Genomic DNA, 17,288 nt, shown 5'->3' on the forward strand with positions numbered 1-17,288 from the left:
GTAAACAAAGGAGGAGGCTGCAATGCTTGGTAAGAAATGTATGCATTATCCTGCCCATGTAATTGTAACCCCTCTGTACAATATGTTCACAAATAAAATAAAATAAAATAAAAAGATAACAATTTTGTAAGTCAGGTAATGAGTTCATTTCTTGTTTGACAATCCAATCCCTCCTGTCCCTGTCCACAGTGGTATAGCTCATTGTGAACACAATATCTACAGTGTACAAGTACTGCATTTGTTTGCCTGTTCTCCTTGAATGTCTCTGGCTCCCTCAATGCCATAAATGGATAAACTAGAACAGAAAAATCCCTCCTGTTTCCAATTCCTGGAATACATTTCAATATAAACATCAGTAGTGTTATGAGTGTTTCAGGCTTTGTGCACACATCCCAAGCACGTATACTTTCTACACCCAGTCATAAACTCCCACCTGATTCTAAGGTCCACACAGTAATTCTTTTCACTTTCTACACAGGAAAACTGAGATTCAGAAAGATTATGTAAGTCACTGGAAATACTGGGCTGAACATAGTGGCTCACTCTTATACATTACCTACTCCAGAGAGTAAGATCTGAAGATCATAGTTTGAAACCAACCCAGGTTGACATATCCATTACATGTTCATCTCCATTTAACCAGAAGAAAGCGAGAATTGTGTGTTTCACATGGTAGAGCTAGAATGCCACCAGACTTGAGTGGGAAACCTAAAGAATATTGACAAAATGATGGGTTTTAAGAACTAATGCTGTCCCATATATAATCTCAGACACCACACACACACACACACACACACACAGACACACACACACACACACACACACACACACACACACACACACTTACCACAATCGCACTCCTTAAAACAGATGTTAGTACTGAAATCCAAATAGATTTTTTTTAATTTTATAAGTTTTATTTTTTGCTTTAGTGAGGTTTGACTTGATAGTTTCTACTGATGAGCCACAAATTAGAACTTTGTTATAATTATATCCATATCTGTATTCAGAGGAATATTCTCCTAGTTAAGTCTTCCCACTTTTTCAACAATGATAAGTTTTCTCTTGTTGGTCCAGTTTCTTTTTGGGATCTCAATCTCTTAGATTTTTCTGTCTTGCATGGTCTGTAAGTTCATTGATGCAGTAGAACTCAGCCATCCTAATAACCTGGACATAACCTGTCGTAGGAAAAGTGTTCTAAGCTCACCATTCAGTGGAGGTTGTTAGTACGCACCAATAATAACGTTCTCTTCAGAATTGATAAATTGTTAGGTCCAGGAATTCAGGGAAAGCACTCACTGTGTGCTATTTCATGTTTTTTTTTAATTTAATGGCAGCTTCCACCTATTGTCTACTTTAAGCATTGTGTGAAGAGAAGGATTGCCCCTAAGAGACAGAAGCACTTCATTAACTGTTGCTGTCAAAACATAGAAGGAGAGAAAGAAGTTCTGAAGGAAGCATAGAGCCTAGAAACTGATTTTGTAGAAACTCAAACTGCGTTTTATCTTACCTTCAAAATAGAAAGTCAGAGACTGCAGTTACTTGTAAGCTCCATTTCTACTCCTGAGCAGGGGGCTCCCTTCCCCTTTGCCCTTCTGACAATTTACATCAGGGGCAGGTGGGAAGATGTAACAAGAACACTTAGAGTTTGGGTCTGGGATTAAAAACTCCTTTTTGTGATCATAAACATTGCACCACCTCCTGAATTGGATCTGAGGGGCAGAAGGAAATAAGGTTAGAAATTCAGAAACTTATAATTACTTCTAAGTTTGTTATCTAAACTCATCCATTTCCACCCCTCAGAATCCTATTTCCCAACTGTGTAGACACCCTTACATTCTGTTCTCCTGGAGCATTTGAATGTGGGGCATCATCTCCTTCTTATGCGTACTGCTTTACAAATGGAGGTTTTCTCCTAGGCTCAAAATGATTTCATTGATTGGGACATTGTGCAATATGCTAAACAGAGAGTTACCTGGAAGGAAAGTCCTAGAAGGCAAAACATCTACTAGGACAATGGAAACCCATGGTTTGGCATGCTTAATGTTTTAACTTGTGCACTGAACTAACAGGAGAAGATGACACACTAAGAAATCTGCCAATTATGCCAAATAAAGAGATATGATGGTCAGAGAAAGGACATAAAGACATTGATTTCATCTTGGTCATGACAAGACAACATCTTACCACACCTTCAAAATACTAATCCATACTCACCTACTTTTTTATTCACCCATGTCATTAGGTCTGAGTTGTATGTAGGAGTCCTCAGGGCCTTCACAACAGGAAGATCTCGGGGACAGATTAACACTGGTCTGCCATTTTGAGCATAAAATAACCAGTTTGATGAAAGCTCTTAGTAATATCCTACAAATATGTGCATTTATCCTACTACACTTGGTAAGTATCTGCTCGATAAATTATCTTTGGTTTTGTCACTTGCTGTCATCGCAGCTGTCTGGTAGCTCCATTGTGAATTCGCTTTATGCTGTGAACCAGAAATGGAGGAGAGACTGACCAGAACACATTTGCATCTTTCTCAATGAGCAGTGAATGACAGCGGAATATTTAAGAAGCTCCCCATGTTATCAGTTAGCTAGTACCATCTTGGATACCAGCTCAATTCTTGATAAACAGATACAGAAGTTAGCTTGTTGTACCATATTGACAGCTAGAGAGGTAGATGAGAAAATGGAAGGGTTTGGTGTGAAAGCCACAGGTTGATATGAAGCACAATTCAAAAGATGTGGAGATGAAGCGAGCTAACTGGAGGGAAATGGAGAGGCAGCTGAAACAGAAGAGAACCTAGAGAGAGAAGATAGAGCAAGTTTGATGCCACCTAGACATCAAAGTATTCCATCTGAGGTACAACAAACTGGTTGTGCAGAGCCACAGAGAGAAGTTGGAAGAACATCAGCAAATGCTCTTGCCCATTTCTAGGGAGCTCCCAAATTGCCATGGTAAGAATTGGTAGCTTTTCAGAGCACTGCTGCTAAGCACATCTCAGATCCCTTGCTACCATTATAATTGACACTGGAGAGGAGCAGCAAGAGTTATATGCGGTGATTGCAGCTCACTATGTGGAGCCTGTTCTGTAGCATTGTGGAGTGTGGTCTTTCAGGATGCTTAGAGCAAAGATCCTATAGCTGATGTCAAAGAATGCAATCTACTTGGAGTAGACATTTATATATGGCACGTGCCTGAACACAAGCTGATAATGAGCTGCTAGAGGTAGTTTCCCTAAAGATCTAACAGCCAAAACTGGACAGGAAAACCCGGAGCTCTGCACCACATCAGGCCACCATGCCAATTGCTTCTACCATAGTACTGGCTACCCAGTTTACACACCCATGACCTTGCTACCCAGATTGTGCCCCACAATCCTTCACAACTTTTACTCTTTCACTTTGTCTATGCTTACTTGTCCCTGCTAAACAGTTCTGGATACCTGTGTTAGCTACCCCAACCCCTGCAAAGCTGTTGCTGCTAACCAATTTTCTAACACTGGAACTCAGCAATTACAGTCACAATTAACCTTTACCTGGTATCCTAGTCTCTACTACTCTTTTCTGCTACCCATAATTCATAACACCATGTTTCCAGCCACCTGAACCCTGACACCCCTGTCTCCCCGGTCTCTGATACCCCATTCTCAAACAAAGTAAGGGCATAGTGGGCACAGAGAGTTGACTTGGATACTCCTCTTGCAGGCATATTGGGACGAGTTATTCCTCAGGTTTTTAATGCTAGGGACTAACTGGTGGTGGAAAGAAAACAGCTTACTCAAAGTTGACAAAAATCCAAGGCCATGACATAACTTATTGCTAGGAAAAGAAGGCCCTGCAGTGAATGTTAATGAGAAAGAAAAGTTTACAAATAGCATTGGGAACGATGCAAAAGGTTGTGCTTACTCTCTTCTACTAGTGGTCTGAATTATTTTATGACATATGATATGTAACTACATTGCATTTTAAAAATTATATGAAGATGCACATTTATGTGGTATTTATATTAATTGATGGACTAGTTGAATAGGATCACGTTAATGATATTCAATAGTTTATGCTCTATGATATGCCCATGGGTCTGCCTTTGGCAATATGTATTGATCTATCTAACAACAAATGGAATTTCATTGTCAAATACTACACGGAGATTATTCGTGCTAGTACCAAAATGAAAGTGGGAACAAGAAAACTGAATAAAGCTACAAGTTTGAAGGGAGGGGATCACTGGTAAGGGCTATGATAAAAGAGAAATTCTTCACCATGGAATCTTGGAAGAATAGAATTTGTTTTATTGAATTACTAGCTTTTAAAACATTCTTAGAAAGCAAAACGTTGTTTTTATTCTTGATATTTGGAAACTCTTTAGTGAATAGTTTAACAAACATTCTCAATACGAATTTGAAAATTCAATGATGTGAATTATCAGATTAACATTATACTCAAAGTTGCCTTGAGAGGCAGGCAGGCTGCATTCCTTTTCTATTAAATTAATGGAATAAGCTTCCTTTTGAATGGTTGGACAATCCATGACACTTGTTCCAAAACAAAAAATATACTGTAGAGAAAAAAAAAGAGTAGTTCCGGGAAGATGGCAGAGGAGAACCTGGAGGCTAAACAAGCTCTCACCTAGAAAGCAGTTTTAGTGTTCCAGTGAACAGTCCTAAGTGGGAGAATTACACCAAGTGTGCCATCCCAGTACAGAGAGTTTTGCCAGAAAGGGAAAATCCAGGAAAGGAAACAGATCTGAGCAATTGTCAGTAGCTGTGGCTGTGGTGACAGCGGCGGTAGCAGTGGCCGTTGCTGCCATACCTACAACACAGAGAGTCCTGGACAAATGTGCCAGACCCAGCAAGTGATCAGATTCTACCCAAAACCAGCAAGAATTGACAAAGAGCAGGTATCTTTATCCTGCAGATCACAGACCAGAGACGACACAAGAACCAATACACTGGCATGAGTAGAACCCTGACATAATAACACCTTCTCAGGGAGCAGAGGAGGCAAGGTCACCCCTCTCCTTCCCCCTCCCCACTGTGCCACTATCTGAGATCTCCATCTTTGATACTGGCAAAGGCTCAGAATATAGCTCCAACCCTGGCCTTGGAGGAAAACAAAAGAGTCATTTAGCAGGTCACAGGAACCTGACCTGACCTGCCAGGCTCAGCTCCACCCAGGAGAAAGTCACCCAGCCCAGGCAGTGAAAACTCTGCCCCCAGAGGAATGTCTTTCTTCAATGGGTAAACAGAGCCAGAGGGTTCCCCTCTCTATAGCAGCCTAGATAATCAATTGAAATTCAGTAAACATAAACCCTGAGAATTACTCCATGCTGGGCTCTGTGAGTGTCTCAGAAGGTAGCCCCTCAGGGAAAAGCTACTGTTTGCTGAAAGGCCTCAACTCTACCCAGAACCTAGGCTCATCACAGCATCTCCAAACAAGAGGAAACAGCCAACTCCCTCTTTTGTAAGAAACAAAGCAGATCTCCCTCCCACTGAACTAGCCTGGGAGGAGGTTCACAAAATTCTGGGTAAAGCAGACCATTTTTCTGCCTGCCCAAACAAACTAACTTAAGAAACCAATCAAGCCACAGGAAAACCAAATACCACAAGTAGACCAGAGACTTCACCAAGAGACTAGTTATAGACACAAGGGAGATACAGGATCTTCCCATTCAATGCTCCCCCCCCCACCTGCCAAAGAACCCTTTCTTTATACCTTTTTATTAACTTGTAATTTTTTTAAAAAAATATTTTCTATTAATCTTTTTTTCCTCTTCTAATATTTATTTTAGGTGTATATGTATGTGTACTTTTGTATTTTTATTTTATCTCTACTGAAATTTTGATCCTTTTCCTTTCTTTCTTTCTTTCTTTCTCATTCTTTTCACTTTTTCTTCTCTTCATACTCTTTTGGGTGACTTAATTGCTGTTCTGCTCATCCTCAGATATACCCTTCATTGATTATTAGACCTTATTCCACATTGTTTACACACTTAATCCAGAAATTTATTATTTATTTCAAAAACTCTTAGACTTAAATTCTTTAATAAACATATTATCTCATAATACCTATATAATATTATAATTATTTTTTATTTTTATTTTTATTATAAGTATTTTTAGTTCTTCATATCTCCTTTCTACTTCTCCTCTCCTCTTATCCTTTTCCCATTCTTCACTCAATATTACTTCTTTATACTTGAATAATTTTTGTGTTTCACATTTTAAATTTAAATTTTGGTTTTTCCATTTTTTTCCTGCCTATTTTATTTTCTCTTCTCATTCTCCTATCATTCTGTCCAATCCATTTTCCCCTTTGAGATTAAGACTTGGTTAATTTCACTCTCCGTTTACCTATCCACATCTCTCTAATCCTATTTTTCCCCCCTTTTCTCCCTAAAACTAATCATTTCTGGTTTTCCAAATTCTACTTTGCTGTTCTTAGCCCATTAATACATTGTTGTTTTGTGTTGAATAGATTGTATCTGTTGAAATAGATTGTATCTGTCGACTTTTGACTGTGCAACTACATGACTTTGGTTGATGCTTGCCTTAAAATAGTGTTCTAGCACAAAACTGGTTTTACTTTCATACCAAATAAAGGCATTCATGGAATCTATTAAAAGACAGCTGAAAGAATTCAGGGAGACCCGAAAGGGAATATTGAATGGAGTCCAACAGAAGGAATTAGAGTCCAAGGAAACCAGAACCAATCAACTAAGTCCTGTGAGAATAAACATTGAACATGAAATTAAGGAAGTAAACAAATTCATACAAGATCTAAAACGAAGCTCCAACAAAGAATTTGAAGCCATCAAAGCTGACCAATTAGAAGGAAAAGAAATAAAAAGGAAGTAGAAATTCTTGACAGTAGGTTAGACCATGCAGAAGTCTGAAACTTGGGGATTGAAGACAGCCTATATATTATAGAGGAAGAACATACAACTATCTAAGACAAATCCAAGAAATATGATAGATCTATTCAACATTTGGAAGACACAAACAGAAAGCCTAATCTGAGGATAATAGGTGTAGAGGAGCTCATGGAAAAAGAAGGTCTAAGAAATTTGTTTCACAGGATCCTAGCAGAACGCTTCACAAACATGAAAAAGATAGGCCTATTCAGATACAAGAAGCTTTTAGAACCCCAAATAGACCAGACCATAACAAGACATCACAACTACACATTATAATATCCACAGGATCAATTCAGACCAAGGAAAAGATCCTTAAACTTGTCAAGGAGAAAAGATCAATCACCTATAAGGGAAAACAATTAGAATCACCTCAGATTTCTCAGCAGAGACAATTAAAGCAAGAAGAGCCTGGAATGATGTAGGCCATGCCCTAAAGACAAACAACTATCAACCAAGAATACTGTACCCAGCTATACTCTCCTTCATAACTGAAAGACAAATAAAAATTTTCCATACCAAAGAAAAAGTGAAACAATATATCTCTACCAAACCAGCCCTACAAAAGTTACTTAAAGATGTCCTACACAGAGAAAACCAACAAGACCGCAATAAAGGCTAAGAAACTGCACCCAAATTGAGAATCCAAGAACCGTAGGAAGAACCCAGTTGGAGCAGCCCCCAAGAAGGTGCATAAAATGGCAGGAACTCCCAAATATCTCTCAGTACTATCTTCCAACATTAACAAACAATACACTTAAACAACATAAACTGTCTAGTTGGATTTTTAAAAAAAGATCCTTCTGTCTGCTGCATTCAGGAGTCACAACTTGCTCATAAAAAGGAACACATGTTGAAAGTGAAAGGTTGTACAAAATCTAACAAGCAAACGGCCTCATAAAGAGGAAGGAGTTGCAATCCTAATATTAGATAAAATACATTTCAAATTAAAATTAGTGAGAAGAGATAAAGAAGGTTGCTATATACTAATTAAGGGATCTCTCCTTCAGGAGGATATTACAATTTTAAATATCTATTTCCCATAAGAGCATCCAAAATTATCCAAGAAACTTGACTTTTTCTCACATCTCCCATAGATCCAAAGATATTAATTGTTGGGGACTTTTCTCCCCACTAGATATATCAACTCGGCAAAAAATTAACAGAGAAACCATGGATATAAAAAACTGCATAGATCACCTAGATTTAACAGACATCTACCGAATATTTCACCCAGCAGCATCAGAATACACGTTTTCTCAGCAGCACAGGGAACTTTTTCCAAAATAGACCACATTTAGGTCACAAAGCAAACTTGTCCAAATCCAAAAACATTGAAGTTATACCTTGCATTCTCTCAGACCATAAGGGAATAAAATTAGAACTCAACACCAAAAGCCACCAATGAAAGTCATGTAACACATGGAGGTTGAACAACACACTGTTGAATCACCAGTGGGTCATGGAAGAGATCATAAACGAAATTCAAATGTTTATAATATTCAACACAAATGAACACTCAAATTACCAGCTCCTCTGGGACACAGCAAATGCAGTACTCAGAGGCAAGTTTATAGCTCTGAGTTCCTACATCAACAAGTTGAAGTGATCTGAAACCAACAATTTAATGACATATCTGAGCCTCCTTGAAAAAGAGCAGCAGGATAAACCCCAATCCTGTAGATGGAAAGAAATAATTAAAATTAAATCAAAATCAAATGAATTAGAATCCAAAAAAGCATAGAAAGAATCAACAAAACAGAGTTGGTTCTTTGAAAAATTAACAAATTGATAGACCCTTAACAAATCTTATTAGAAGAACAAGAGAACACACTCAAATAAATAAACTCAGAGATGAGAATGGAAACATCACCACAGAAACAACCAAGATTCAGTACATTATAAGGAATACTTCTCAAACTTTTATGCTAATAAGTTTGAGACCCTGTCAGAAATGTACCGTTTCCTAGTAAATATAGACATGCCGAAACTAAACCAAGATGAGTTAAACCATCTTAACTGGCCCATATTAAGCAATGCGATAGAAATAGCAATAAGAGACCTCCCATCTAAGAAAAGCCCAGGACCAGATAGTTTTACAGCAGAAATCTACAAGGCCTTAAAAGCAGAGCTCACATCAATGCTCCTCCAAGTCTTCAATGAAATTGAAAGAGAAAGTTCAATACCGAACTCATTCTATGAAGCCATCATAAACCCCATCCCCAAACCAGGCATGGACTCATCAAAGAAAGAGAACTATAGACCCATTTCTTTGATGAATATTGATGCAAAACTTCTCAACAAAATTTTGGTCAATCGACTTTCACAATTCATCCAAAAAATCATACATCATGATCAAACAGGATTCATTTCAGGTATGTAAAGCTGTTTCAATATACGCACATCAATTAATACAATAACTTACATCAACAAGAGCAAGGATAAGAACCACATGGATACCTCAATAGATGCAGAAAAAGGATTTGACAAGATCCACCACCCATTTATACTGAAGGTTCTGGAAAAATTAGGAACTCAGGGAACATTCCTCAATACAATAAAGAATGTATATGACAAACCTACATCCAGCATTTTACTTAATGGTGAAGAAATAAAGGTATTTCCTCTTAACTAATGAATGAGAAAAGGATGTCCACTCACTCCACTTCTCTTCAAACTAGTATTAGAATGCCTAGCTACAGCAATAAGATTCAAATATGAAATGGAATCCAAATAGGGAAAGAAGAAGCTCTCCCTCTTTGCAAATGACATGAACTTGGATTTAAAGAATCCCACGGACTCCACTCCTAAATTATTCATGCTCATTCAAAACTTTGACAAAGTAGCAGGGTATAAAATTAATCCTCAAAAAACAATGGCTTTTCTGTATGCCAACAATTAGAAAAGTAGGGCTGAAATCAGGAAAGCAACTCCATTAGTAATAGCCCCACAAAAAATAAAATACCTAGGACTTAACAAAGAAAAGAAGGACCTCTATGATGAAAACGTTAAAACCCTGAAAAAGGAAATCAAAACCGAACTTACAAAGTGGCAAAAACTCCCATGCTTCTGAATTGGAAAGATCAATATAGTGAAAATTGCAATACTTTCCAAGGCTATCTACAAATTCAATATGATACCTATCAATATTCCAGCCTCATTCTTTTAGTAAAAAGAAAAGGCAATCCAAAAATTCATATGGAACAATAAAAGACCACGAATAGCAAAAACGATTATTTAACGGAAACGACAGTGCTGGAGGAATATCAATACCAAATTTCAAACTCTTCTACAAAGCTATAGTAATTAAAATAGCTTGGTACTCTCACAAGAACAGACCATAGGAACAATGGACTAGAAATTAAAACCCAGAAATGAACCTATTGACTTATAGACATCTAATGTTCGATAAGGGAGCTAAAAAAATAGAATGGAAGAAACACAACCTCTTTAGTAAATGGTGCTAGCAAAATTGGTTAACTACTTGTAGAAAACTAAAGCTAGATCTGTATATATCATCCTGAACCAGAATGAACTCGAAATGGATCAAAGACCTCGGAGTCAAACAGATACTCTGAAAACATTAAAGAATGGAATAGGAGAAACAGTAGGTCTCCTTTGCACAGGCTGAAATTTTCTTAATAGACACACAGAATTACAACAAATCAAAGAAATGTTGGACGAATGGGATTGCATGAAATTGCAGAGCTTCTGCATGGCAAAGGACATAGTTATCATGATCAGTTGAAAGCCCATTGATTGGGAGAAGCTCTTCACTACCATAAACAGACAAGGGTCTCATATCTAAAATATACCTGGAACTCAAAAATATTAAATCCCCCAAAAACAAATCCTCAAAGAATCAACTGCCCAATAAATAAGTGGGATAAAGACTTAAAGAGAAACTTTCCTGAAGTTTAAAGAAGGATGGCCGATAGACACATGAAGAAATGCTCAACCTCTCTAGCCATAACAGAAATGCAAATCAAAATAACATTGAGATACCACCTCACCCCAGTTAGAATGTCTATAATCAAGAACTCTAATAACAACAGATGCTAGAAGGGATGTGTGCATAAAGGAAATTTATTGCATTGTTGCTGGGCATGTAAACTTGTTCAACCACTTTGGAAACTAGTATGGAGGCTGCTCAAAAGACTCCACATAGAGCTACCCTATGACCCAGCAATCCAACTTTTAGGCATTTACCCAAATGGTCACAAACAAGACCATATTAAAGCTACCAGCACAATTATGTTTATTGAACCATTATTTACCATAGCTAAGATATGGAACCCACCCAGATGCCCCTTAGTAGATGCATGGATCAATAAAATGTGATATATATATATCACATTATATATATATCACATTTTATATATATATATATACCACATTTTATTGATCCTATATATATATATACCACATTTTATTGATCCATGCATCTACTCTATATATCATATATATATATGATATATCTATCTATCTATATACATATATATGTATATATGTTATATATATAAGTATAGGTATATATACATACATATATATGATACATATATACATATATATATGATATCATATATTTATGTATATATGTATCATATATGTACGATGTATATATATGTTCGAGATATATATATATATATATATATATATATATACACACACACACACACACACACACACACACACACAATAGAATTCTATGCCTCCATCAGAAAGAATAGCATTGCCCTATTTGTTAGGAAATGGAAAGACTTGGAAAAATTGATATTAAGTGAACCAGTCCCAAAGAAACATAGTTCCCCTGGTTTCCCTTATTTGCAGTAGCCAGAATATGTCTGAGAAGAGCAGAATATGTCAGAGAATTTGATGTTAGGTGAAATGAACCAAAAGATAAGGATTCCATGTTTATTTTTCCTTGCGACATTTTCTAACATATTTATAAGTTGATTTCTATATTGCTATGTATGTCCATCACCCACAGTATAGCCCCTGCTTTCACTGTATTTGATGTTATAATTTGTGTAGGGAAAGAGAAAAAACTAATCTTTTATCTAGGGATACAGGTGGACCCATTGCAACAATGAGATATACAAGTCTTTAGATCAAAAAACGAACTTTACAACTTTGATGGGGGGTTGGGGAGGGTCGGGTAGGGAGAGGAGGGTAGTATGGAAAGGAATGGGAAGGGGAAGCAAAGAGGTGGCAACAATGCTTGATAAGAAATATACTCGTTATCTTGCCCATGTAATTGTAACCTGTCTGTTTGGTATTCCTCACTATAAAAAAAATAAATAAAAAATGAAAGAAAAACGATCTTTACACCTTGGCCGGCAAGGGTGGGGGGCGGGCAAAGGGGTGTCTGGAGAGCACGGGGGGTGGCAGATGAGAACAGATGGGAAGGGGAAACAAAGGAGGAGGCAACAATGCTTGATGAGTAATGTACTCATTATCTGGCCTATGTAATTGTTACCCCTCTGTATGGTATTTTCACAAATATAAATAAATAAATATGAAGGAGACTCAAGGCTGCTGAAATGACCATATTTCCAATTTGGACTTTAATGGGACTTTTCTACAAACAACAAGATTTTCATCTTAACATAATAATTTCAAAATGTATTGCTACAGAATAGATTGTAAATGTAATATTTAATACTATTGGAATACTTGAAGACAAAGTTTTACAGAAAACTTTAAATTTCAGATAAACTGCAATATTCCAATAAATACATAGAAGAAATATAATTAAAAATTCACTGATCAAAGCAAACCCTGACAGGAATGTCTGAAAGATGCTTATCTGAAAACACGAATTGGCACTGTGGTTCAAGTGATAGAGGGCTCCACTTGAGCTGAAGATCTCAGGGATATGTTTACACCCTAAGATTAAACCCTAGGACTGACAAAAATAAAAAATTAAATATAAATATAAAAAATAAATATAAATAAATAAATAAAAATAAATATAAATAAATAAATATAAAAATATAAAAAATAAAAAAATAAAAGAATTGAAGCATTAAGGCTGGGAAGAAGACTCAGTGGTAGAGTGCTTGTCCTGAATGCATGAGGTCCTGGGTTCAATTCCTCAGCACCACATAAGCAGAAAAATGTGGAAATGGCTCTGTGGCTCAAATGGAGGAACACTAGCCTTGAGCTGTAAAGCTCATCAGGTACAGCAACCAGACCCAGAGTTCAGGCCCTCCTACCACCACCACCAACAACAACAAATTAAAGCATCAAACAACCTGAAGTTGTCCAGAATAATGAGTGCGGCATTTTCCATTTACATGACTTAGTGACCTTAAACCTAGTTTAAAAGGGGAGGTGGTGGGCAATTTGTGTGTTTGCCAAAACCTGCAAAATTATTTTGTACTTTCCCAAGGAGGAAGGAAGGAAGGAATGTGGGAGGAAGGAAGGTGTTTGGTGACCTTTCCTTTTGGTTCAGTAGTTGTTTTCTGGAGTCAAATTCATAGAAATTCTGCTTGCAATCCTAGTTGCATGGGGGGGGGGATGAAGAAGCCATGCCCTGGAAGTGGTTTTGTCCTGTCCTTGGCCTAGTTCCAACCATCACTGGATAATCCAAGTCCCACTTCAGGACCAAGAAGCCTTGAAGACTACTGATCCACTAGGCAGATGGACCTAACCACAGCCAGAAAAGGCAAAAAATGCAATGCCGAGGGCAGCACTGGAAATCTATACCAGGAAGAGAGTTTTATATTTTTAATTGTAAAAATACTATACAGAGGGTTTACAGTTACATGAGTAGGGTAATGAGTACATTTCCTATTGGGCATTGTTACCTCCTCCTTTGTTTTTCCCCTACTACCCTTTCCCTCCTCAACTCTCCAACTCCTCCCTCCTTGACCCCTACCCCACATTGTAAATTCATTTTTGACACAGTATCCTGTACATCTCATCATCACAATGGGTCAACCTACATCCCCATTTCAGCATTCTGCTATAACCTTTCCACACCCCAAATTACAAAAATGTATACAAAAATGCAGAACACTGGAATCATATACAATGAAAACAGGGATTATACCATGGGGGGATGAACCTACAAAAGAATCACATAGTGCATTATAAGTATATTAAAAACAAAAACAAGAAAGAAAAAATCACTTGTGTGTCTCACTTGGGGTACCTTTCACTTAATGTCATCTTATATGGTTATATGTCCATAGCCTTTGATCTTCTCTGTTTGTCCTAGATATATACTAGTCATTGCAAACAAGGAAAACCATGGGAAATATGTTTCTTAGGGCCTAGCTTACTTCACTTAATATAACATGTACCAAATATAACATGTACCAAATATAACATGTACCAAATCCATTTCCTAACAAATGTGACAATTTCATTCTTTCTAATGAAGGCATAGAATTCCATTGTGTGTGTGTGTGTGTGTGTGTGTGTGTGTGTGTGTGTGGTGTGGTGTGTGTGTGTGTGTGTGTGTGTGTGTGTGTGTGTGTGTCACATTTTCTTGATCCATTCATGAACTGAGGAGCATCGAGGTTGGTTCCATATCTTAGCTATTGTGAATAATGCTGCAGTAAATATGGTTGCACAGACAACTTTGGTATGACCATGTTTGTGATCTTTTGGGTAAATGCCTAAATGCCCAAAAGTGGGCTTGCTGGGACATAGGGGAACTTTACATGAAGTCTTTTGAAGAACTTCCATACTGCTTTCCAAAGTGGTTAAACAAGTTTACACTCCCACCATCGATGAAATAGGGTTCCGTTTTAGCCACATCCCCTCCAACATGTTGTTATTAAATTTCCTGATTATAGCCATTCTAACTAGAGTAAGGTGCAATCGCAATGTTGTCTTGATTTTCAGTTCTTTTGTGGCTAGAAGAGTTGAACATTTCTTCATGTGTCTAATGGCCATTTTTATTTCCTCTTCAGAGAAGTCTCTCTTTAAGTTTTAGCCCACTTAATTATCGAGCAGTTATTTCTTTGAAGATCTGCTGTTGGGGGATTTAATTTTTTGAGTCCTAAGTACATTTTAGATATAAGACCTTGTCCGTTTTATACCTCATGAAGATCTTCTCCCAGAACGTGTGTTTTCTATTGATATTGCTAGCTATGACCTTTTCCTTGCAGAAGCTCTCATGTTTCATGCAATCCCATTTGTCCAAGGTTTCTTTGATTTCTTTTTCTGACTATTGTATATGTTTATTATGTACAGACTGCATCAGCATTTGGAATTTATAATTTCATCTCATCTTGTAATAGTAAATTACTTGTTTCATAAAGAGATGAATTAAGGAATGAATTTCTTAACTTATTTTTCTTTACTCTTTGTTTCTGGCTCTCTATTAAGAAAATTTCGGTATGTGCTAAAAAGCCCTAGAGTTTATCCTATTCCTTCATGTAATGTTTTCATGGTGTCCTCTTTTATTTTGAGGTCTTTGATCCATTTGGAGTTGATTCTTGTGCAGGATGATATATACCAATCCAGCTTTAGTTTAACAGGTGTTTAACCAATTTTTCCCACACCATTTACTCAAAAGTCTGTCTTTCTTCCATTCTCTTTTTTTAGTTCCCTTGTCAAAGATTAGGTGGCTATCGGTCAGGGGTTTCATTTCTGAGTCTTCAGTCCTACTCCATTGGTCCTCAGGTCTGTTCTTGTGCCAGAAACAAGCTGTTCTTATTACTATGGCTTTTTAGTAGCGTTTGAAATTTGGAACTGATATTGGTCTAGTGTTGTTCTTTCTCCTAAGAACTGACAAACCTACACCAGCGTTATACTTAATGGTGAGAAGTTAAACCCATTACTTATAAATTCAGGAATAAGATAAGGATGTCTGCTCTCTCCATTCCTTTTCAACTTAATATTAGAATGCTATCTTGGGCAATAAGATAAGATGCAATGTTAAAGGGATCCAAATAGTAAAAGAGAAGTAAAACTCTCCCTCTTTGCAGATAACATGGTCTTGTATTTAATGAAACCCATGGACTACATTCCCAAGTTACTTGACCTGATCAGAAACTTTGGTAAACTAGCAGATTATAAAATTAACCCTCAGAAAATAAAGGCTTTCCTGTATTCCAATAATGATAAGAGTGCAGCTGAAATTAGGAAAGCAACCCCTTTTTACTAGCCGCACAAAAAATAAAATACGTAGGAGTTAATTTAAGAGGTGAAGGACCTCTATGATGGGAACTTTAAAAACCTGAAAAAGAAAATTAAAGCAGAGCTATGGAAGAGGGAAACTTCCCATTCTCCTGGATTGGGAGGATTAACATCATGAAAATGGCAATAATGCCAAAGGCTATATCCAAATTCAATGCGATACCTACCAATATCCCAATGTCACTCTTCAATGAAATAGAAGAAGCAATCCAAAAATTCATATGGAATAATAAAAGACCCCAAATAGCAAAGAAGTTTATTGTGATTCTCATTTTGTATTGCCACCTTGATTCTACAAAGTCATTTATGAATTTTAACTTTCTTCCCTCCCTTTGGATAAACCTCACAAACACTATGCCTCTAGGTCCCAGACACTTAACTCTTAGCTCTGGACAATTGTTCCTAGATAGTGAGTTACTTAATTATATTTTGAGCGCATAAAACATGCATATAAAACTAGCACATTTTGATCTTATGAGAAAGCAGTCTTTTTTTCCCCTCTCAAATTTATTTCCTGATAGGCATTTTTATAGAGAATCTGCTTTCATTTTTAAATGAAAGACTGGTAGGAAACAGTGTTCATAATCTGGCTCCTTCTCTCGCACCTCAACACCTAAAACACAAATTTCACAAAGCATTTACAAGTAACAATACAAAAACCAAACTTGGGAATGCTCAGATGCAGAACGTTTTACAAAACCCAGAAAACTCTGCTGTCTGAGGGAGGGGCTGTCTGTATAAATTAACAAACAAACCCAAAAGAGCAGCAAGGAGTACCAGACATGAGTGTCCCTGGCTGCTACTCCATGGACAAGGAACATGGAAGGGCTTCCTGAGCCTGCTGGAGAGTGCATGGAGGAAAGTTTCCTTGCCAGCCTGAGTACGAAAAGTTGGCTTCACCTGCCTTGGTCTGTCTTTCTTGTTTTCTCCCCACAGCGGAGCAGAATTGTCCCCTGCCCTAACGAGAATAAATACTGTACCAGCTAATCTGCAGAGTGGCTTCTGTTTGGTCTGCACACCCTCCTAGGTAGGCACCCCCTGCCCCACGGTGTGTGTGTGTGCTCCCAGGGGCTGATGCTCAGGGCCCAAGCCCACGGGGCAGGCATGTGTTAGATGCGAGTCAGTGACACTGTGTCATTCACACAACAGCTGCCGGGTTGCTGCCCTAGCTGAACAGCAGGTGCACCCTGATCCTCTCCCACAGTCCCAGGCGA

The sequence above is a fragment of the Dipodomys merriami genome, unplaced genomic scaffold, assembly GCF_024711535.1.
Source record: "Dipodomys merriami isolate MVZ:Mamm:240054 unplaced genomic scaffold, mDipMer1.0.p SCAF_302, whole genome shotgun sequence".
NCBI lineage: Eukaryota > Metazoa > Chordata > Mammalia > Rodentia > Heteromyidae > Dipodomys > Dipodomys merriami.